This window comes from Triturus cristatus, chromosome 2_2 (assembly GCF_964204655.1).
Source record: "Triturus cristatus chromosome 2_2, aTriCri1.1, whole genome shotgun sequence".
NCBI lineage: Eukaryota > Metazoa > Chordata > Amphibia > Caudata > Salamandridae > Triturus > Triturus cristatus.
Genome location: NC_140582.1, coordinates 1,074,201,877 through 1,074,225,397, shown reverse-complemented (window position 1 = coordinate 1,074,225,397; position 23,521 = coordinate 1,074,201,877). Strand labels below are relative to the sequence as shown.

General features: G+C 46.8%; 1 long non-coding RNA gene across 3 annotated transcripts in view; it reads right to left on the bottom strand.

Moving 5' to 3' along the window:
• Nucleotides 1-23,521, bottom strand: part of LOC146863164 (uncharacterized) — a 223,267-nt gene that overhangs the window by 112,188 nt on the left and 87,558 nt on the right. The window contains exon 4 of one of the 3 annotated variants that reach the window (XR_014978565.1): nucleotides 296-424. The exons of the other annotated variants lie outside the window; for them this stretch is intronic. This is a non-coding gene — a long non-coding RNA (uncharacterized LOC146863164). Of the gene's footprint in view, nucleotides 1-295; nucleotides 425-23,521 lie in introns of those variants that run through there. 3 annotated transcript variants of the gene reach the window in all.

Below are 23,521 nucleotides of genomic sequence, written 5' to 3'. Positions count from 1 at the left end.
CTCAAGAGAGAGGCCAGAAGGTGATGTCACCGAAGGCAAAGCAGTTGTATTTCCACTGTGGATTCTCCTTTCCACATGAAAGCAAATGTTCCGCCATCAGACAGAAGTGCTAAAGACTGCGGGAAGGTAAACCATTTCATAACGGTCTGTCAAGTGAAATAATAGCTAAGCGTGTCATGACAAGAAGAGAAAATGGATGCCAGAAAGGTCCAGAAATGACCTAGCAACTCCCACAAGGACACTCAGGAACATCAACAGAAGCAAGTGGAAACAAAACAAAGTTGATTGTCATCAAAGTCAAAGTCCAAAGATTCTTTACCATCATCAGTGAGTGACAATGATGAAGGTGGATGTGCAATGATGATGTCGATCACCGAACGATGTGCACATGTAGGACTGGCTGCTTGCAGAGAGAAACACAAATCTGAAAAGAATCACAATGTTAACCAACCAAGTTCATTTGGACATTGCCCTAAGATCATTCTCAAAGTGAATGGGTGGCCTATAACATCTATTATAGACAGTTGTGAATTGATAAACATCATGGCTGCAGAAAAATACAACGAATTGTCCCAACACTTTAAGAAACAAAGGTGTACACAGGGGCAGCTTCTGCGCCACTGCCCCTCAGTTTTAGCACTGCTGCTGACATGGGACTGATCTCTATTAACAAACAACCTAAATGCACACTCTGAAACAGTGAGACTCTCACACCTGTGCACAAAACAGAACTTCCTACACTACTCTAATTTAAACATAGGGCAATATGTCCATATGATAAGACAAAACCCACAGTCAACGGTGTACAAAACTACATTTGTTCATTTATTTACTCATTTTGTCATTTTTTCAAAAAACATATACATGTGTATTTGAAACTGTATATTAATACATAATGTGCATATTGCATCACAATAATAAAACACAATTATAACTTGTCTTCAACAACCCACAACAAGGTCACATGAGTGAAAAACATATATACATAAAACAATACAGAAGATTAAGACAATAGACCTCAAAATAAACAAAGGAAAAAAATAGTGATTATTAAAAACCATAGATTATGAAGTTTGTACATGAGACCAGCGCCACAATCTTGTTTATTTTGAGGTCTATTGTCTTAATCTTCTGTATTGTATTATGTATATATGTTTTTCACTCATGTCACCTTGTTGTGGATAGTGTGTTTCCAAGAGACCTGGGATGTGGAGGGGACCTCTCTCGTGGATGGGTTCACTGCATTTTTGGCTAATGCTGTAGCCTCCCTATATGGTAGTGCTAAGGGGGGCCTCGAGACATTTGTGAGCCTAGGGTTCGGCTGTGATATGGAGCAAGTATCCTTTGACTCAGGAATTATTTTTGGAGTTCTATTATCCTTCCCATATAATGTCAAGATTTTGATAAGCAACATTTATAACGTACCCTCATTAGAGGTAGCACTAGCAGCAGTATTAGGAAAATGTTGAGAAAAGACCCCACTTGATTGGTCTTTTACTTCGATAATTTTTGCTGGTAGGGGATTATAATATACATCTATGTGTCTCATGTACTACCAATAGGAGGGAACAAGGTCAGTGTGAGGAGCCAGAGCAGGTTCATTTAAGTTACTCCTGTCAGGGAGTCATTTTAAATCTTATGGTATCTGAATGTCATAGTATTAATCTTTTAACCAAAGATGAGTGTGATCCCCCTGGCTCAGCCCCTACATTTACTTAGGGGCATCAATTCAACAACTTATTTTAGTTTTGTGGAGGATTTTATGAGAAATTTGGTACACGTGTGTAGTCCTGATTTTGAGGTGTGACTGCAAATTAGTGACTCATTTTATAACATCTGTAAAGTGGTTCAGACTGCCCTAACTAGGAAAGGTCTATGGTCAGATAGATATGGCCCCAAATGGTTTGACAAGAGCTGCACAAAGGCTTATAAGGAATGAAAGTTGGCTCGTAAACATAAGCCAAGATGGAAAGTATCAGTAAAAGAGGCCAGAAGGATATATGCGCAGACAAGTGGGAATCAAAAAAGAGTCCTTAAGATAGAAGCCTAGGAAGAGTTTAGGGAGGCCTGTAGCTCTACAGATAGTCCTGCATTTTGGAAAGTTGTGAACCAGCTGCTATTTAATGAGGTAGCAGCACTGGATATGGGTCAAACCATCCCATCTCAGAAACAGGTTGTTTGCTTTGAAAATATTTATGCGAGCAATAGTACTCCCACTCATATTGCAATGTCTGATAGGGAGACAAAGTTACATTTTGAATTGGCTGAGCTAAGGGAAGGCATAGTGGCACTTACACCAGGGAAGGCGCCTGGCCCAGATAGGGTGCCCGGGTATCTATTCAAATCATGTACTGACCTCTGGGCCCCTCTAATCACTCAACATCTAAACGCAGTAGCGCAAGGGCACATTGCGACATCATGGAAGCAATCAGTTATTGTCCCAATGTTTTAAAAAGTGAATCGAGCAGACCCAGCGTGCTATTGACCAAACTTGTTGATAGATGCCGGAGTGAAAGTTTTGGGTAGGGTCCTGCTTAATTGATTGATGGAATTGACAAATAGCAAGGAAATCATGCCTGAGATTCAATATTGTTTCAGACCAGGACGAGGATCAGTAGAACAAAAGCTGCACCCTTATCTTTCAATTAGCAGAAATACAGTTGCTAGAAGGGAAAGCATACATTTGTCCTTCATGAACCTCAGCAGTGTTTGACGCAGTGGTTTGATTGAAACTATGGGCAGTGCTGAGGGACATGGGTGTAGATGATGCTCTCGTAGCCTTTTTGCATGAGTTGCACACGGAGCTTGAAGCCTCCATTAGATATGGGCCATTGGGAGAATGCACTACGCACTTTCAACTAGGGAGGGGGGTCCGGCAGGGATGCTTTTTATTCTTTACATTAACTGACTAGATCAGTTTTTAGGGGAGCACCGCAAAGATGTACTGAAGGTGCTAAATAGAATGGTTCCAGCCCTGCTGTAAGCTGATGATTCCGTCCTTATAGAGTGTATAGCTAATGGCTACAGCTTTATTATATCAATTTTATACTATGGAAAATACGGGTCCGAAAATTAATTATACTAAATCTTACACCATGACAGTAGGACCGAAAACCGTCAAAACGAAAACGTATTGAATTGAGGATCATCGTATTGGAAATGTGGACATATTTTGTTACCTTGGCATCATGGAGGATCATAATGTAAACTGGAATCCTATGATGAGATCACATATCCAATCTTTTAACAGGGTAGCCCACAGTATCGACGCTTTCTCTAGGACCCTAGGTTATAGCCATATTAGATCTTTATTGTATCTCTATAATGCAAAGTATGTACTAACTACATCTTTTAGGGCGCATATCTGGGGGATAAGCCCTGTCTCCCAATACAAATGGCTGAAAATAATTTTTTTAGGAGAATGTTGTGGATCCCCCAGTGTGTAACCGCAGTGATAGCGCGTGAAGAGTTGGGTGCAGATTTTATTTCAGAATACATACAAATTGGACCCACACTCCAATGGTTTTCCATATGGCTTAAAAATGATCTAGAATTCAATTGGAAGATTTTAAGAGACTGTCTGAGCATTGATCAGAAGCAATAAATACCATAGCTGAGTTATAAAAATAACTTTGGGAGAACTGGGCATACCCCAACTCTATAGCAAACCAGAGCTGATCTCTAAATCAGATATAACATGGGTGAAGGAAGCCTTTTTCATGCATATTAAAAAAACAAGGGCCATAGGCTTACAGTATTTGTACGCAATATGCGATGGTGAAATTTATGAACAAAATAGAATTGTATTTAACGCTGGACATGCTGGTTTTGCACAGAACATTTTTTATGTATTTTCATTTGAACTTGTTTCCACACTTATTATTGGGGTGGAACAAGACGTCAGATTCCCCTCTCCCCTTGTTTATGTGAAATGGCCTCTGCCGTAAACACTTTACATATTACATTTATCTGTCCTAAATGGGCAGGCCTATGGTACAAGTATATTCATCCTCTTCTTTTGCCTTTGAATTTGAAGCAAGCAAAACCAGCCCTATGGTATTTGCAATTTTTAGGATTTGCTTTGTCAAATCGAATAAAGATATTCTGAACTCTGAACACACTGAAGCAGTGTGTCAATACCCTCATTGTTTCATGGACGTGGGAAACTTAAGACAATGAAGGCGCAGCTCCACATTGATGAAGACATTTTCCCTATTGCCCAGTGACACAATTGCATTGCTTTCCACTTAGAGGAAGCAGTTGAGAAGGAGCTGGAAGTACTGTTAAAGCATGACATCATTGTTCTCTCCTCTTGTCCTACACCATGGGTCTCACCCATTGTAGTAGTGCCAAAAGGGGACAGTGGAGGTTCAGTGTGTCTCTGTATTGACATGCACCAGACTAACAAAGCACACATCGTGGACATGATCGCACAGCTGAATGGTGCCAAAGTCTTTTCCTGTCTTGATTTGAACAAAGGCTACCATCAACTTGACCTGGAAGAAAACTGTAGGTACATTACCTCTTTTTTTGACTCATGTTGGTTTGCTCAGATGTAAACAATTCAGTTTTGGTGTACTGTCAGCTGGAGAAATCTTTCAGGATGTCAGTTGTCGAGTCATTTAACCTGTCACATATGTTTTTAACTACAGTGACGAGATCCTGGTGTTTGGGGCTACATAAAAGGAGCATGACAAAGCACTCACAAAAGTGTGCCATCTGCTTGCGGATGCAGATCTCACTCTGAATGCAGAGAAGTGTGACTTCCACAAAAACAGACTAAAATTCTTTGGCTACATCTTTTCTGAGAAAGGAATGTCTCCCGACCCTGAAAAAGTACAAGCATTGTCATCCACCTGTCCCCCAGAAGATGTGTCCATGCTGCAGTTCTTTTTAGGCATGGCCAGTTACTGTTCAAGATACAGTTGTGATTTTGCCACCGTGAGTGTGCCACTGAGATACTTACCAAGGCAGAATGTTCCATTTATGTGGTCTTCTGAGTGTGGCCAAAGCTTCTAGAAAATTAAACAGGAAATTGGAAAATGCGATTGAAATGGCCAATTTTGATCCTAACCTACACACAGAGATTGTAGTGGATGCAAGCCCGGTAGGGCTGGGCACTATCCTTGCCCCACACAATGGACAGCCAGGTGCACAGAGAAATATAGTGGCTTGCGCTTAGAGGAGTCTATCTCAGACTGTACGTGCTTACTCTCAACCCGAAAAGGAGAGCTTAGCAGTTGTATGGGCTTGGGAACACTTCCGCGTGTTTCTGTATGTAAAGCATTTCACTTTTATCACAGACCACCAGGTGTTAGTCACTATTTTTGGGAATATGAAGGCCAAGATGCCCCCTGGCATTGAGATGTGGGTGGGGGTTGCGACTGCAGGAGTTTTACCACACCATTGTGCATGAGTCCACAGACAACGTTTCACGAGTGCCGTTACAATGTCACAGCACAACATCTAAGGCATCAGAACCCCGTCTAGAACACCTACAGCTTTAACTGTTGAAGAAATCACCACTTGCACCAAAGCTGATCAAAATGTGCTAACACTCAAAGACAGTATTGCAACGCAGTTATGGAAAAAGCCTACTTGACCTCTCACAAATGATGATGAATATCAAAAGTTTAAAAATGTTCAGGAAGAACTTTCCATCATGCAAGATGGTATCGTAATGAGAAGGTCAAGAATAGTCATGCCTGAGAGCCTGAGGCAACAAGTAATTGAACTTCCACACACAGGATAACATATTATTGCTGCCACCAACAGAGCCCTCAGGGATCGAGTGTGGTTTCTGCACCTTGATGATCGAGTTGAAAGGGGACTAAAAGCATGTCATCTGTGTGCCTTTTGCCCAAGATGACCCAGCATCCGCTAAATATGTCTGATCTTCCTAAACAGACATGGGAGAGATCTGTGGTTGACTTCTTTGGCCCCCTCAGTAACAGGCATCATCTCATTGTAGTTATAGATGGGTACTCACATTTTCCCCCAGTGGAAGTTTGTCAACCACCCATGGCAGAGTTATTGAGAGACTGGATGATATTTTCGCAGCATGGGGTGTTCCTTCCATTCTTAAATTAGACAATGGCCCACCCTTCAATAGCAAAGAGTTTAAGGACTGTCTTGGTCATTTGAACAATAAGCATCAGAAATGCATGCCTCTTCAGCCCCAGACAAATGACACCAGCAGGTGACCACTCAGCGAGCTGAAGAAACCAAAAGCACAGACGTTTTTATTTCACAAATGGGGAGATGTTGTTTTGTGTGCTTATGAGCACGAGGACTCAAGTGGTCCTCAGCTGACGTCTTACAAGCATTATGTAAATGATTAGGAGGTATCTAGGTGTGTCTGGGTGTGGTCAAAAAATTCATAATGCAGTACATTCAGTTAACGGTCGCATGCAGTTGAATAATGGCATGAAAACCTGAGCTCCGGGTGTGGTGTGGTCCTTTGAATGCTATAGGGCTGGGGAGAACGCTACACCGCTATGGCTGTCTACCATCACTGACACCTAACACCCTAGAAATGAACCACCAGCAAGGATGCATGCTGACTTTGTGGAAAATCCCACGAAACCTTGGGCCCCCAAATCTGCATATGTAAAGCAAATACGGATGATCAGCATTTAATCAAAGGAAGATACGCCGCTGCAGGCTGGATATTATAGCTTATATACAGTTTAACTGCAGACTGACAAAATATCTGATCAGACTAGACCAGAAAATCAAGTCCTAAATGACAGTACAATATCTGCTGAGAACCATGCACTCTGAACATGCCCCTATCATAGGTCCAAGTTAGCCCAGCCACTATATTGCAACCAAAAGCGGCATATAAAATGTCAGTAGCTAATGAGAGGGAGTACACGAGTACTGTGATCTTGCTCTCATAAAATCCAGACTCCACTGCCACTTTATCAAACAGTTTAAAAGACTCTGACAGAAGCTGCTTTGCTCCAGTATAGATATGCCCGGCACACCAAGCACTTTAAATTGACTCTATTTTGCTCAATTGCTTCTGTTTGCACAATGATTTTAAAAAGTTTAAATGGATGTATTTTAGTGCAAAGGTTTTAATTAACTAAGCACTTGAATGAAATAAACAAACTCAGTAGTATGTCGATAGACAAGAAGGTTGCCCTGCTTATTCTTTGTTTGGGGGTAGAAGGTTAAGGAGTTTAAGAGGGCCTGCCTTAACAGGAAGTGGATGTGGCACATAATTGTAACGATCTTGAGATTTGTATTAAGAAACTTGACATTCATTATTTGTCAAAAAATAAGTACACGGTGCCCAAGGAAAAGTGGACAGTGTTGAGGAATATGTTACGGCTCTATGAAAAGTGCCTTTTACTTGCAAATTTGGATTACTGAGTACTGAGTGGATTCAAGATCAGTTTCTGTTGACTGTACAGGTAATAGGGTTAGAGAGTGGAGCATATCTTAGCATGTATGTCTGAGATTCACAAAGACAATTTGGTTAAGAACTTGAAAGAGAAAGGAAGTAAAGCAACTATCTCAAAATGTGAGGGCACAGGTGTCAGATGTGGCCAGTTTGGGCAAATTGCGAATCATAATGATTATCCTGCTCAAAAAGCTATTTGTAACAGATATGGAAAGAAAGGCCATTTTGTGAGATGTTTCAGATCTACATCCCAGGTGAAGAAAACTAATGAAGTGAATGAGTGCTGTGGTGAAATAGTGTTTCAACTACAGTGGTAGTAGACATTTCAGATCAACATCCCAGGTTAAGGAAACTGATTAAGTGAATGAGTGCTGTGGTGAAATAGTGTTTCACCTACAGTGGTGGCAGATGTTTCAGATCTACATCCCAGGTGAAGAAAACTGATGCAGTGAATTAGTGCTGTGGTGAAATAGTATTTCAGCTACAGTGGTGGCAGCTCCGCTATGGCAGGGGAGCATCACCCCACTGCTTTTAAGCAGTGCGAAGAATGAGCATAAAATTATCATAACTTTAAGTTATTATCATGTTATGCTTCCTGCTGCTTTGCGGGCTGGCGGGTGGGCAGGGCTGCTCTGGTCTTAGAGCAGGGGAGGAGTGGTTTGCCCACTCCTAAGTGCACAATGACTGTTTGGTCGGCCCTCTCAGGCTGCCCAAACCAGTCATGCACACTTTCCCCATTCATCATGCAGTCTGCAATCGAGCCTGCATAGAGAACAAGCCAGTCTCCAATTTTCTGGTTGAGGGTCCAATCAGGGCACCCAAAACCAATCACACTTCTGAATTGCAGCATTGTGATTGGTCAGGGGAGCCTGGGTGCCTACCAATCACAATGCTGCATTGCAGCATTGTGATTGGTCAGTTGGGCCTGGCTGTGCTTCCGTGCGAGATGGAGAAGAGCAGGAGCAGAAATGCGGGACCCGGTGCAACGGTAAGTTTATTTATTTATTTTTATTTTTTTAAATACTCGCGACCCCGTGCAATTCACCCCCCTGCGCAACCTGCCCGTCCCACCACCTGCGAGCATGCCGTTCAAGTAGGTTAATGTATAAATGATAATTCTAGTCAGACTGTATGTGTGGTAGGGGTGGGAGGAATTCGCGTAATCGCACTACGCAAAGCTCTGTGAAACGGTAAAAAATCTACGTGAACACATAGAAATTCCGCGAACACGTGGAATTGCTTGTTTGTGATGCTTTTTTTACTGTTCGCGATCCCTATTTGCGTGGTCGTGGGAAATATCTCGCGAGCACGCATTTTGAAAACGCGAACAAGCAAAAAATTCCACGAAGTCGCGGAAAGCGAAATTACCCAAATTCTGCAAAATCCGCAAGCGGAACGGAATTTACTGCCCAGGCCTAATGTGTGGAAGGTTCAAAGGTTGACATGTATTTTGATTCATGTTCACGATTGACAATAATTTCCAAGGAGCCTTATCAAAGATTTGAAGTTAACTGCAAGGTCTTTGAAGCTATTGATGTGAAACCAGGCGGATATGGTGGACAAAAAATTCTAAGGTGTGGGCATTTCTATGGGTGTGTTGAATTCGAGGAAAGGAAGGTGGAGGGAAAGATTTTTGTGTTTTAGAGAAAGGGGATGACATACTTGGCTGGCTATGCAAAGGGATCTGAGTGTTTATCTTGATCTAAATGCTAAACCTCAAATTCGAAAGGTAAAAGCAGGATACATGAATGTCGTGGAGCATTTTCCTGAAGTTTTTGAAAATAAAATAGGATGACTGTGGTCTCATGTGCCCAGGATTAAATTAAAGAAAGATGCAGTGCTGTGGGTTTCTAAGGTGAAGAAGATTACCCATTGGACTTTGTGATCAGGTGAAGGCTGAGCTGGGTAAATTGATTGACCAAGGTGATATTGTTCCTGTTGAGGCAAGTGAGTGGTTGCCACCTATTGTGGTGGCCAAGAAGACCAATTGTGAAATACAATTGTGTACGGACTTGAGGGCACTCAATAGGGCAGTGGTCGTGGACAGTCATCCTATTCCCAAAATGTGCGAATTATTGTCGTTGGTGGGTGGAGCCAAGGTAATCACTACCTTAGATCTGGACTCAGCTTATCACCAGGTGCGTCTCCATTAAGAGTCACAGGACCTCACGTTATTTATCACATCTATGGATACATATGCATTTGTACCTATGCCTTTTGGCTGGGTTTCAGCATCCTCAGTCTTACAGATAGTTATGGAGCATTTACTGAATGGTATCCATTATCAGGAAGAGGTTTTAATTTTCGGAATGACATGGGAGGAACACAATGTTGTATTATATCGAGTACGTTCCCAGTTCAGAGAAATGTGAATTTGGAAAATGAGATTTTTTTGGAGGAGCATATCTTATCTTGCAAATGAGTTTCTCGTAAAGGTCAGATGGTAGAGACTATAAGATGAGTTTTCCTCAGAATAAGGACAAATTGCTATAGTATCTGGGTATGTAGGAATGTTATGGATGTTTTCCCAAAGGAGCAAGTAAGAACAATATATGTGAAGAGTTCCAAAAGACAAAGAGGTGTTGGCAGAGGGCACCAAACCTTCAAGCATGTGTACCATGAAGAAAAATGTATGTCATCGCAGATGCCAGTCTAAAGGGTCTGGGTGCTGTTTTAATGCAGAACGATGGTAGGGCAGATATCGCTATTGTTTTTGGTAGTCACTCTCTAAGAGAATTAGAGAAATATTATTCTGCCACAGAGAAGGAGGCACATACTGTGAATTGGGCTTTGAAGAAGATTAACAATTTCCTGTGGGTTGACTCATTTGCAGAAAAAATTGATTTTAAGCCTCTGAGTGAGATTTACATAAAGAAATGATTGGATTTGGGGGCGAAGCTTGGCTCGCGACGAGAATGGCAGCTTGAGCCTCGGGCTCCAGCACACAGAGGCTCTCATCCTCAATTTATCCTGCCCCACACCGTGCTAAATTGGTGTAAACGACCTGCCACGAGTGGCGAGAAGTGCAGAGTCGAGACTGGGCGGGTTTCGCAGGAGCGGGGAGCGCTGGATGCCTGCTGATCGGCACCGGCCCACGGCGACGAGGAGGCCCCTGATCCTCGATCTAGGGTGCGTAGCAGGTCCGGCAGCGTCGCTTTGCGTGCGGCGTCGCAGGCTGGGGGTGCCGGAGAGTTGGAAGCGATGCCCCGCAATTGACATCGCGGCAGCGACGGAGGGGCTGACACATCAGAGGAACACCGTGGGAGGTGTGATGCAGCCCCCTAGCGCAGTGGAGAGCGGGAGGCCCCGACTGCCGAAGAATGGGCGGAGGCTCGTAATGGCGGCCTGACTGTGGTGACGGAGGCAGAGGAGCGGGGACTGCTTTAAGCGGCGAAATCGGAGGTGAGACACACGACGGCGGTTGGCGGTGGCGGAGCACTTAGGCTGCGCTGAGACCGCGGCACTGACGGCCGCTACTTTGGAGTCCTGCTGCCCCTGGTGACTGCGGTCCCGCAAGGTGCTGGGACGCACGGCGGGCTGCATAGGGCGATTTTGCTGCAGTAGGGGCAGCCCCTGGGAGACATGCGGGGCCTGCTGCTGGACTGACGAACCTTACAGCACCGCAGGGCTGCTTTGTTGTCGGTGAGACGGCTGGGAGCTTGCCCGGTCGCAGGGCACTGCCGCTTGGGCACGCGGGGGTCCACTGTTGGCTGCCAGGGACGAAGGTGCACAGGAGGAGCAGCTTGGTGAGGGAGCTACACGAGAGCCTGCAGGGCCTGCTGGGGACGGTGGTGAGGATTGCCTGCCAGCGTGGTTCTTATTGGATAGCCAGAGCGCGTATGAGTGCCCCTGCGGCGGCTGACTTGTGCACTGCGGCTGCCCAGGTCTTTGGGTTGTTGGAGCAGCGCTGGGCGGACTGATGTGGGAGGCACCCCGCGGTTGGAGAACACTGGTGACTGCGACACGCGGTTGAAGTGGACCTCCTGGAACACGCACTTGGAACACCATCGTTGAGCTCCCGGCCACTGGGGTGCAGTGGTGTGATAGAAGTGTGGCGCCCAGGGAAGGGAGGTGACACGATGGGCAAGTCAGATAAAACGCAGGCGAAACTCTCTTTTGAGCAACGGTGCCCTAGGGCCAAGGAAGGGGGAGAGGGGGCGGAGGGTGGCGCGACGGCCCCCCCTGACGACCCCCAGGACATCCGCAGTCTGCTGCTTTTGATGGAGAAAGGCCTTCAGTTGGGCATCACCTCCCTGGGGGCGAAGATTGACGCTCTCTCCTATCGCATGGACCACATGGGGGAGCGACTTGATAAACATGCGGAGCGCCTGGACCAAACTGAGGAGAGACTGGCAGGGGTGGAGGACGCGCAGACATCGATCGACACTGAACACAAAAAATTAGGACGCATCATGCAGGTACTGCAGGATAAAACTGAGGACTTGGAAGCCCGCGCGCGCCGCAGTAATCTGCGCATAACGGGCCTGCCGGAGACGACGCCTACGGGAAAAATGGAGTTATTTGTGGAAAAACTGTTGATAGGGCTGCTTGGCTCGGAAACTTTCTCGACTATGTTCGTGGTGGAGAGAGTGCACAGGTCCCTGGGTCCTAGGCAGGTGCCGGGGGCGCGGCCGCGGCCGATCATCGCCAAGCTGTTGAACTACAGGGATAGAGATGCCGCGCTCCGGGTGGCGAGGGAAAAGCAGTCGCTCCAGTATGAGGGGTCCTCCATCTCGCTGTATCCAGACTTTACTGCGAGGGTCCAGGAAGCCAGGCGACAGTTCGTCCCGATTAAAAAACAAATGCGTGAGCAAGGCCTGGACTACGCGATGCTCTACCCCGCAAAACTGCGTGTTAACAGGCAAGGGAAGTCTCATATCTTCCTGGATCCCAAGGCCTTACAGAAGGCACTGAAGGACTGGAGCAGGGAAAAGAGGACCAGCCCTGCGCGAAACTCAGGAGAAGAGGATGCCGAGGGCTCCTTGGAGCAGCAGGACTAAAATACGCAGGTGATGGGTGCAGACTGGGAAGGCAGCGGGCTGCCGAGGTGATACATTGGGGGCAAGCTGGTAAGATAGACTCTAGGGTGCCGCAACATAGCATGGATCATTAGGGGGAGGGAAGGGGCCACCAGCTTGAGGTGCGTAGTGTACGGCTGGGAGGTGCCCTGTGTGAAAAATGCCGATCTAGCGGGGTAACTCCTGTGGGCAGGGCTGCGACCTGGTAAACTGTGGCACTAGCGGAGGAACTGAGGTGACCGCCGGAACTTTGCGTTTTGGATGCCGAGGGTGCAGGGACGCGGATACTTGTTCATTTCTTCCCTCACGGTGGGGGAAAGTACTCTTGCTCTGTGTGCGGAAGGGAGGGCTCGGTATTGAGAGTATATTTATACATTCCTTTGCACGGAGCTACCTCCGCCTTCGAGTGCACTACACACTTTTTGCGGGGATTTCTGTTTAGAGGGTGGGGAGAGGGAGGTGGGGGTAATCTCGAAATGAGATCCAGCGTGGCTGAGTTGGGGGAGGTCAGCTGTGGGTGGGGGGAGGGGAAGGGGGTTTGGTTGTTTGTTCAGAGGTTAGTCCGACAGATAGCAGAGGGGAGAGGGCGGATGCCTGGAGACTCCTTACACACTATGTGCCCGAAGCCATTTAATTGTGACTGCGATGCCCAAGGTTAGAACTACTGTCCCGCTAGGGTCACCCAGCCCAGTGCGAGTATTTACTTGGAATGTCAGAGGATTGAATGATCACCGTAAAATGCGCAAAGTCCTGCAATATCTCAGCAGACATAACATAGATGTAGCCTTCCTGCAGGAGACGCACCTCCCGAACCACAGTCCCATGCTATGAACCGGGGGGCTGAGAGGAAATGTGCATGCAGCTGGGTTTACAACGCACGCTAGAGGGGTTCTCACCTGGGTGAACCCAAAATCTGACCTTGCAGCGCACCAGCTTGTCACAGACGGAGGGGGTAGGTACGTGATCTCACGCTGCCAGGGCAGAGGACTAGACTTACTGCTAGTGAATGTTTACGGCCCTAATTTTGATTGCCCTGACTTCTATAGTAAACTGGCGGACACTGTGAAAGGCCTCGGAGCCTTGCAGATTCTGTGGGGAGGTGATCTTAATGTGGTTGTTGACCCCTGCTTGGACAGGTCGGGGGGGGCGGCTAGGGCGCCCTCAGCCGCTGCCACGATGTTACGCAGGACAATGATTTGCATGGCGCTCTCGGATGTATGGCGGACGCTTAACCCTGCGGTGGGAGGCTTTACGCACTACTCGGCCTACCATAATCTGCACACACGCATAGATCACTGGCTTGCGTCGTCGACGCTTGTCCCGCGGGTCGGCATGTGCCAGGTGCTGCCGCAGACTCTGTCCGACCATTCCCCTATTTTACTGACTATCGACACACCTAGGAAATCTATACCGCCGTTCACGTGGCGGTTCCCCCCCTACTCGTTGCTGGACCCCCTCTTTAAGGAGGAATTGGCAGAAGCTATAACCATTTTTTTCGACACTAACGTGGGTTCAGTCGACAGCTTTCAGACGGTTTGGGAGACGTTTAAAGTCTATATTAGAGGGGTGGCTATGGCCAAGCATTCAGGAGTGTTGCGCGATATACGCACGAGGCTGGCGAGTCTGGAGCATCGCCTGGGCAAGGCAGAGGCCAGACAGCTGGGGGGAGAGGGAAGCGGGGCTACGGAGGAATTGAAGACTCTATTGGAGGAGTACCACGCGGCCGCGGATGCGGAGGTCAAGCACTTGGGGAAGTACGCTACGGCTAGAGTTTATGGAGAGGGGGAGAGGCCGGGCTCGGTCTTGGCGAATTTACTTAAGGCGAGACGGAGTAAAGCTAACATAACTGAGGTCCACTCGGAATCTGGGGAGTTGCTGGCTGGGGAGGAGGAGATCGCTGCATGCTTTCGGTCATACTATGCGGCATTATATGCTTCCCGGCAGACGGGAATGGAGGACGAGATACGGGATTACTTGGACCACATTAAAGTGCCCTTTCTTTTTATATGCCCGTAGGGAATTTCTGGCTCTCCCCATACAGAGGGATGAAATTCTTGAAGCACTGGCGGGCATGCGCGCGAACAGTGCACCTGGGGCGGATGGCCTGACGGCTACCTTTTACAAAAACTTTGCGGACATCCTCCTCCCCTATCTTTCGCAGTTGTTTGATGACATGTGCGACACGGGCCACATGCCCAAATCCATGAGTGAGGCATTGTTGATCGCTATCCCTAAGCCTGGGAAGCCCCCGGAGGAGTGCAGCTCCTATAGACCAATGTCGCTCCTCAATGTGGACACTAAGATCTATGCGAAAATATTGGCGACGCGCCTGGCGCTGCTGACACTGGAGCTTGTGGCTCCGGAGCAGGCGGGCTTCATGCCGGGAAGGAATTTAACCTATAATCTACGAACAGTTTTCGGCACCATGCAGCATGTTCGCAGGGACACTAGAGCACTTGCGGTGTTTCTAGACATGGAAAAGGCGTTCGATTTAGTTGAATGGCCTTTCATGAGTCAGGTGTTGACTAAAATGGGCCGGGGCCGCTATTCCTGCGAATGATGGGGGTCCTGTACACGGCGCCGAGCGCACGGATACGACTGGGAGGGCGCGTTACAGGGGCTATCCATATCTCCAGGGGAGCGCGTCAGGGCTGCCCGCTGTCGCCGATACTATATGCTCTGGTTGCCGAACCGTTAGCCTGTGCTTTGCGTGAATACCATGGCCTGAGGGGGGTGAATTTCCCCACTTATAAAATAGTAGTGACCACGTATGCAGATGACACCTTGCTGTACGTGCGTGACCCAGAGAGTAATTTAGCTTCGGTGCTGCGAGAAGTGGTGCACTTCGGTGCCCTCTCGGGCCTACAGGTGAATTGGAATAAGTCCATTGCTTTTCCGCTTACCCCCTCCACGATCCCCTTTGCAATGGAGTACCCATTACAATGGTCGGATGAAGCGGTCAGATATTTGGGGATACGGCTGCACACGGACCCTGAAATATTGATGAGGGAAAATTATGGCAGGGCTATAGATAAACTCGAGGATGACGTGGAGGTTTGGATTGGCCTCCCACTCTCCTTGGTTGGCAGGATATCAATTATGAAAATGGTCGTGTTGCCTCGCTTTCTTTTCCTGTTCATTAATATCCCTATGGTGTTACCACGGGTATTTTTTGATAGGCTACGTAGGTTGCTATTGAGGCTGGCTTGGGCGGGCAAACAGGCTCGAGTCAGTTGGCCGGTGCTTACATTGCCGTACCATATGGGAGGACTCGGTGCGCCTGATATAGAGCTGTACTATCGGGTGGGTCAGGGAGCGCAGGCCCACGGCGGGATCCACGGGGAGGAATCGGTACCGTATCTTATACTGGAGAGGTTGTTTGCGGACCCCCTCTCGTTGCCAGCGATTCTATTTGAAACACCCAACCGCCGCACAGGTTATTTGGACTCCCTGAACTCCACGAGGCACGCTTGGGATAGTATACTACGGAACACGGCAGGGGCATTACTGTATTCCCCAGCGATGACAGTGGAATGGGCACGATGGCTGCCTCCCTGTAGGGACAAGGGCGTGGTGCGGGCCATGCAGGAACTCAACCTGCACGTGATGGGAGACCTGTTCGCGGATGGCACAGTGATAACGTGGGACGTGGTGGCTGCAGGGGCGGAAGCCCCGACGCAGCTGCAGCGTTTCCAATTTCATAGAGTGAGGGGGGCGTTGTGGCAGCAACTGGGGGACGATATGGCGGAGCCCCCGGAGGTGCCGGAATTAACGTACATCATCAAGCAAAAAAGCCCTCGCAGGCTAATATCTCGACTTTATAAGATAACTATGGAGCAACGTATACATAGGTACCCCAAGGCCCGGCTGGCCTGGCAACAGGATCTGGGGTTGGTAATAGACGACGCAATGTGGCAGTATTGCTGCGCTGGCACACGTAGGATATCACTTCATGGGAGGCACAGGTTACTCCATTTTAAATATATCAATAGAGTATATTACACGCCGGCCAGATTGCACCGTTACGGTCTGCGAGAAGACGCCGCGTGTGAGCGATGTGGACACGCCACGGCAGACTTTATCCACTTGGCCTGGGAATGCCCTGGGGTATATGGGTTCTGGCTTGCCATTTTCCACAAACTAGGGGGACTGATGGAACTAGAGTTCCACCCGGATCCGGCGGTGGCTCTGCTGGGCTACTCAAAGAAGCTGCCTAGAGCCGTTCGCAAAATGGTGGACATGGGTCTGCTGATGGCTAAGAGAAGGGTGGCAATGTGTTGGATGCGGAGCCCATTGCCCACAGTAGAACAGTGGGCCCGGGACGTATTGTATTGCTGCACGCAGATGGAGGTATTTAGCAAGCTGCTCCCGCCGCGCAGCCGACCGAAAAATTTCTGGGGACTATACACAGAACGCCTCAGGGGGAAGGAGGGAACATCGGAGAGGGGCACGGAATCGGGAGTCGAGGGGGAACAGGGAGCGATAGTGCAGTAGGCTCACGGGGGGGTGAGCTGACTTGTGCGCGGAAGAGCCAAGAAATGCACTTACAAGCTAGGGGCAGTGGGCAGTGAGGGGTGGGAAGGTTGGAGATAACGCAGCGGGGGTGGTCAGGGACGGGCGGGTAGCAGAGGGTGGAGTATGGGTGGACTGCGTAAGCTGGTAGACATTGGGATAGGCATTATTGCAGGAGATCTGTTCGGACGCCTAAATGTTGGGGGGGCGGGGGGAAGGGGAGGGGGTTGGGGGAGTGTGATTAGATTAGTAGTGAAAACTGTTGTTCCCCGGTGGGGAAGTGTACACCGGCTGTGACATACCGCTATAATACTGTAAGACCGCCTAACGGGACTAACTTGGGGTGCAGCGATGCCCGGCCTCCGGGATGTGGGATAAGCTGTCGTGCTGCTGTGAGGTGATCTGATACAGTAGCCGGCCTCCGGGTTGTAGGCGCACTATGATGTATGTCATCTCGGGCAACTTGATGATAAATAAAATAAAAAAATAAAAAATGTTAAAAAAAAATTATTGGATTCTGTTTCCTCAAGAACACATCATTGGGTCACTGATTTGCAGGAATTTTCTTTTGCTGTGGAATATATTCCATGAACAAGTAATAGTGCTACTGATAGTTTGTCAAGACTTGGGGATTTAGACTGTAAGGATCAAGAAGAAGGTGACCAAGAAGGATTTTTTAAATGAATGTATGCTCCATTACTAGTGGTGCGATTTGGGAGAAAGAGTGTTCAGGAAATGGAAGATTATGCATATTAGATGAAAGCAATGTCCAGTATGAAGAACAAATAGTGCAATGGTAGAAAAGAAAAAGAAGTGAAGCTTAAACCATTTTGGAATTTGAGAGAGGAGTTGAGTGTGAGCCATGGATTACTGTTCAGAGGTACCCGTTTGGTTCTACATTTGTCTTTAAGGAATAAAATTATTGAATTGGGGCACACGGGTCGCATGGGTCTTGTAAAAACTAAGGAATGGAACAGGCAGGATTTTTGGTGGCCAGAATCGGATGTTATGGTGGAAAGGTAAGTATGTGATTCGGTGTCATATTTTTATAGTGATAAAATCCTTGAGACTAGAAAAGTACTAATGCAAGGAAAGTAGTTACCCCAGAACCCATAGGATGATATAGCCATAGATTTACATGGTCTCATTTCACAAGAACATGCAACACCATAGCTGTTTGTTGTAATTGATCAGTACTCAAAGAAGCCAGAGTGAAGTGCGTACAGGATAATAGCTCAAAAGGGCTAATACGATTCTTAGATAGTATGTTTCGAAAAGAAGGGTATCCCAAATCAATTCTATTAGAGAATGGAGTGCAGTTTTGCTCAAAAGAAGTGGAAGAATTTCTGAGGAAACATGATGTGACACATAAGAAATGCGCTCTATTATCTGAAACAAATGGTGTGGTAGAACGTTTTAATAAAACGCTATAGGACAGAATTCAAATGGCACAGGTAAATGGGGTACCTTGGAAGGATGGATTGAAAGAACATTTATTTGATTATCGGATGAGTCCCCATGCTACCACTGGGTGGTCTACTTTTGAATTGTTCACGGTAAGAAAGCCCAATACTTGCATTTTCCCCCAGTGGATATCATAGCAGAAAGGATATGTAGGAAGTGGTGATTGAAAAGAGAGAGAGACAAAGTACGTCAAGAAAAAAGGAAAGTACTGTACGATAAGAAGTTTGCACTAAGTTTGAAAATTTGAAAGTGACTTGGTTAAGGTCAAAGCACCTGTAGGATATGCATTTTGGTCAAATTATACAAGCCAAAATATGTGGCGAAAGATTTAAAAAATGCTGTAAAAACTGCTGACAACAGAATTTGGAATTTGGGTAGCGTTTCTAGGTGTCCCTCACAGCTTCAAAAGGATAGTGGTAATGAATGTTTGGAATCTGTAAAGGTGTTGTTGGGTGATGGTAATCAAAAAGATGGTTATGTAAACTGAAGAAGTTCAAGAGTTACACGAAAGCCTGCTTATTTGAATGAATATGTATGAAATTGGTCACATTTGCAGTCAGTAAGTGGATTATATCAAATTGTGTTTGTAAAATATTATTTTTCTTTCATTTTAAGTTCTATTGTAAGTTGATTTATGAATTATGTCTAAGTTTCTACTTATGAAATGTTCATTTATAAAAATTATACATCTGTATACTTGTTGATTCAGTCAAGTACATTTGCTCACTTGCTTAATGTTGGGTGTGGAAAGACTTGTTTTTGTTAGAAAAGATTTTCCATAATGTAATAAGCAAGAAGTGCGATGTATTGGAATTCTATGGAACAAAACTTCCAGCAACTACCACAAGGTTTCTTGACTGGGCAGTTGCTAGAAGGAGCTGGTGGATGAGGGTGGTTAAAAAAAGTTCTAAATCAAATTATCCTGAGTAGTCCGGGGTGGAGTTCTACTAAGGGGAAAGCCACCAAGTGACAAAACAATTCCACTGCACTCCACAGAGTTCCGCAAGCGTCGCAGTGAGGTAAGTCACACTGCTCGCGCTGATTTTTAGCATCGGGCATTTGTCCTGAGCTGTAAAATCAGCGCAAACGCCAGCTTCTTTCTGCCACTCTAGTAGATATTCTACTTGAGCTGCAGCGTCTCATCGCGAGCGTCAGGTTTCTCAAAGCGAGCAATAGTGACCTGCCGCGACTGGCTGCATTGAAAAATCTCATCAGGAGGTGGCCTAGCATTGGATTTTCCTCGCTTGCACTAACCAACTTAATGTTGGCGAGCCGCGAGAGTGGAAAAACTCTGCACTGCGACGACTTGCTACGTGACCAGAGTTTACCACCCAGGCCTAATTCTGAGACTTACTTGTCTCTGCTATTCTGGGAACTTCACAGTTACCTAGAAGGTATTCCTTTATCACTCGGAATGGTGCCCACTGTTTTTATGTGATTGCCCTACTTCACAAATACACTATTACTAGTGGGTATGTATGAAAATAAAAACTCTCAGGGTAGGCAATCAAAATTTCTTTAGGATGTTTATATTGCGGTCATTGTGGAAGGTTATATTTCAAGCATTGTCATCAGTAATGTGATTGATGATATCGCTGGTGGTGTTAGGTGATCTCATCATTGATGCCATAAATGATTCCACATGAAATATCATCTGTAATGTCCTTGATGATGTAATTTGAGATTGGATAAATGAAGTTCTTGGTAGAGTAATAAATGGAGCATATTGTGGGTTATTTTATTTATTTATTACATTTGTAAGGCACAACAGCTACCAAAAAGGGTTTCCCGGCGCCAAGCAGATCAGAGACTGAGATGAAACAGCTTACAAGTTATTTGTTAAAGAGCCAGGTCTTCAATGATTTGCGAAATTAGACGTACTCGGTTACATTTCGTAGAGCAATGGGCAGGGCTTTCCAAAGTGAGGGACCTAGATATGCAAATGCCCTTCCACCCATCCGAGATAGTCTAGTTTTGGGAACAAAAAATTTCACCTGAGTGGATGAGCGGAGATTGCGAGGAGGGATATAAGGGTGGACCAGAGATTGTAGGTACTGCGGAGCAATCCCTATTTTGATTTTAAACATGTAGCTCAGGGATTTGAAATTGATTCGGTTCTCCACCCTGAGCCAGTGCAAATCTCGTAGATGGCCAGAGATAGAGGAGGCTCTAGGAACCCGGTAAAGTAACCTTGCAGCGGAGTTTTGGAAAATCTGCAACCTACGAGTCACCTCCTTGTTTGAACCCAGGTAGGGAAAATTTCCGTAGTCTAGTCTTGAGGTGATCAAAGCCTGGACTACTGTTCTCTGAATGGGCTCTGGTAGCATCCAGATGATCTTTTTTAACCACTTCAAGATGGTGAAACATGTGGCAGCTACCTTGACAGATTGATGGTGCATACTGAGCAAGTCATCCAGGCTGACGCCCAAGTTGCGGACTTGGCAGGAACGTAAAGGAAGTGTACCCATCTCGCTGGGCCAATGTTGAGGGCCCCAGAGATCCTTATTTTTCCCCAAGTATCAAGACCTCGGTTTCTCACCATTGAGTTTGAGGTAATTTGATTGCATCCATGATGTGATTCTGCTCAGGCCCAACTGAAGAGGTGATGGCCCGCCGTACTCTTCACAGAGAGAGAGAAAATGATTTGGGAGTCGTCTGCATAGGAGAACAGGGTCAGCCCAGCATCTTCCGAGACATCAGCAAGTGGTCTGACGTATAGGTTGAAAAGTAAGGGGCTAAGAATAGAGCCCTGAGGAACCCCATGGGGTGATGAGTGTGTGTCAGAGCTAGTTGTGGGTGAAAATACTTGAAAAGTGCAGTTTGTAAGAAAGGAAGTGAGCCAATTCAAAGCTAAGCCACAAATGCCTAAAGATTTTAAAGATTTTAGTATCACGGTGTGAGACACCGTGTCGAATGCTGCACTTAAATCCAGCAGAATGAGGGCCACTGTGTCTCCCGCATCCAGATAACAGCGCAGTCTTTCCGTTACCCCCAACAGGGTAGTTTCCGTTGAGAAGCCAGCTCTGAAGCCAGATTGAGAGGGATGAAGAAACCTTTGGGTTTCTACAAACAAAGAAAGCTGTGTGTGAACATGTTTCTCTAAGATTTTCGAGAAGGCCGGAAGCAGTGAGATGGGCCGATAGTTGGAGGCTAAATCAGGGTCGGCATCAGTGGCGGCTGATGACATTTGAAAATGGCGGGGCGTAAAAGTGCCCCATAACAAAGTCGCGTCAAAACGCACTCTCAAACTAGGACCAAAACACCTATTTAACCTATTTCATTTGTCGCAATGACCTTCACATTCTATGTATGAGATATCTGGTTCCATTTCTGCTGCTACCACGTCATTCACGTAACATCAAAACACTTGCAAACAAAATTAGACATTCCCAACTCTGATCCCAGCTAAGTACATTCACTTGGAACCACCTGGAACACCCTACAATCCAACCCCAAAAACATGTAAACACTCACATTTAACATGGGCTCCTATGGCAGCTCCTTCCTTCCTCGACTTTGACAAAAAACACCCTTCCCATTGATGGATTCCTCCCAAACTTCCTGCACACCCATGAATTCCCCCTCCCTACCACTCACAGCAGCCCCGTTCCTCTCGAGCAACTGGAACCCCCTCAAAACCACTTCTCCACCACCTTAAAAACGCCCATTGGATAACATTGATTTCGAACCTTCAAAAAAAAAGCGTTTTGTTCGCACTTCCCCTACTTCGATCCTCTTAAAACTTACTGGAACAGTAGTTCTAGCGATCACGAAGAATCTCACAAAGAATTACACAGATCCATCCAGTGGATGGGGTACGACTTTGCGATCAAACACGCGCCCCCCGCAAACATGCAAAAACACCCCAAAATCAGCCAAATCTCGATCGAATTTTGCCAAACCACTGGAAAACCTTCCCAACACCAAACCAAACAAATCCAAACCAAATCCAACCAAACCTGACCAACCCCAACCCAGCCAAACCACCCTAAAATTAAAAAACACTTGCCTGACCGCCTCTTCTCCTGGTCCGCGTTGGCGCCTCTCTGCCCCTTCAAACGGTCCGGAACACCACGTCCATGTGACGCAAGTGACTGGCAACCGGGCCCTCAGCCAATCCTGGCGCTGCAGCAGCGCCAGGATTGGCTAACGGCACAGCCTACTCCTCGCCCGCCGCCTGCCCATTAGGAGACCGAGGGGCTCCTAATGGGCATGCGCAAGGCAGCAGAAACACAAGTACGCATGACTGGGCACGGAGTAAAAATTAAGCTCCATGCCCACTCATGCGCACTTGTGCTGCCTTTCCCAAATGCGTCTGACAATGATGTCAGTCAACATGACGCCGGACCACCCACAGTCCGACGTCATGCTGACTGACATTCACAGAGGAGGGACGAGGGAGCTGCGGGCGCGGGCGCATTCACAGAGGAGGGACGAGGGAGCTGCGGGAGCGGCGCGGGCGGGGGGGCTACGCCCCCACGCCCCAATGGACGCTCCGCGTCTGGTTGGCATTGGCCTTTTTGAGGAGAGGGAGTATCATGGCATGTTTTCAGTCTGGCGGGACAAAGGCTTCCTGCAGGGAGGCATTCAAAAGGTCCACGACAACAAGCAGAGATGGTGGCTCCAGCTGTTGGAGCACGGAGATGGGCAAAGGATCCCTGGGTGATCCTAATTTAATGTTATCTAAGAGCTTTTTAAGGGTAGCTGAGTTTAACAAGGGCCATGTGTCCAAGAGGCTAGAAGGTATGTTAGGTGCCCTAACCTGATCAGTAGGCGTATTGTCAATAGAGGATGGAGCTGATGTTACTAGAGGGAAAAGGTGGTTAGCACACTGCACACGCACTGTCTGAATATATTTTCTCAACCTTCTAGACAAAAAAAGTAGCCAGATCATCCCATTTCTGTTTGTTGAGTGAAGGGGGCCTAGATTGTGTTTTGGAACCTGCAAGCTCCTTAACCGTGTTAAATAGTGTTTTTGAGCATCTCAGGGTTTCAGAGATGGTAGATGAAACATATTCAGCACGGGCTGTGCTACAGAGTTTATGATAATATTTTTTAGCTGTTTTGTAGTTATTTTTAGACTCGGGGTATAATTCCTTCTCCACCTGCGTTCCAT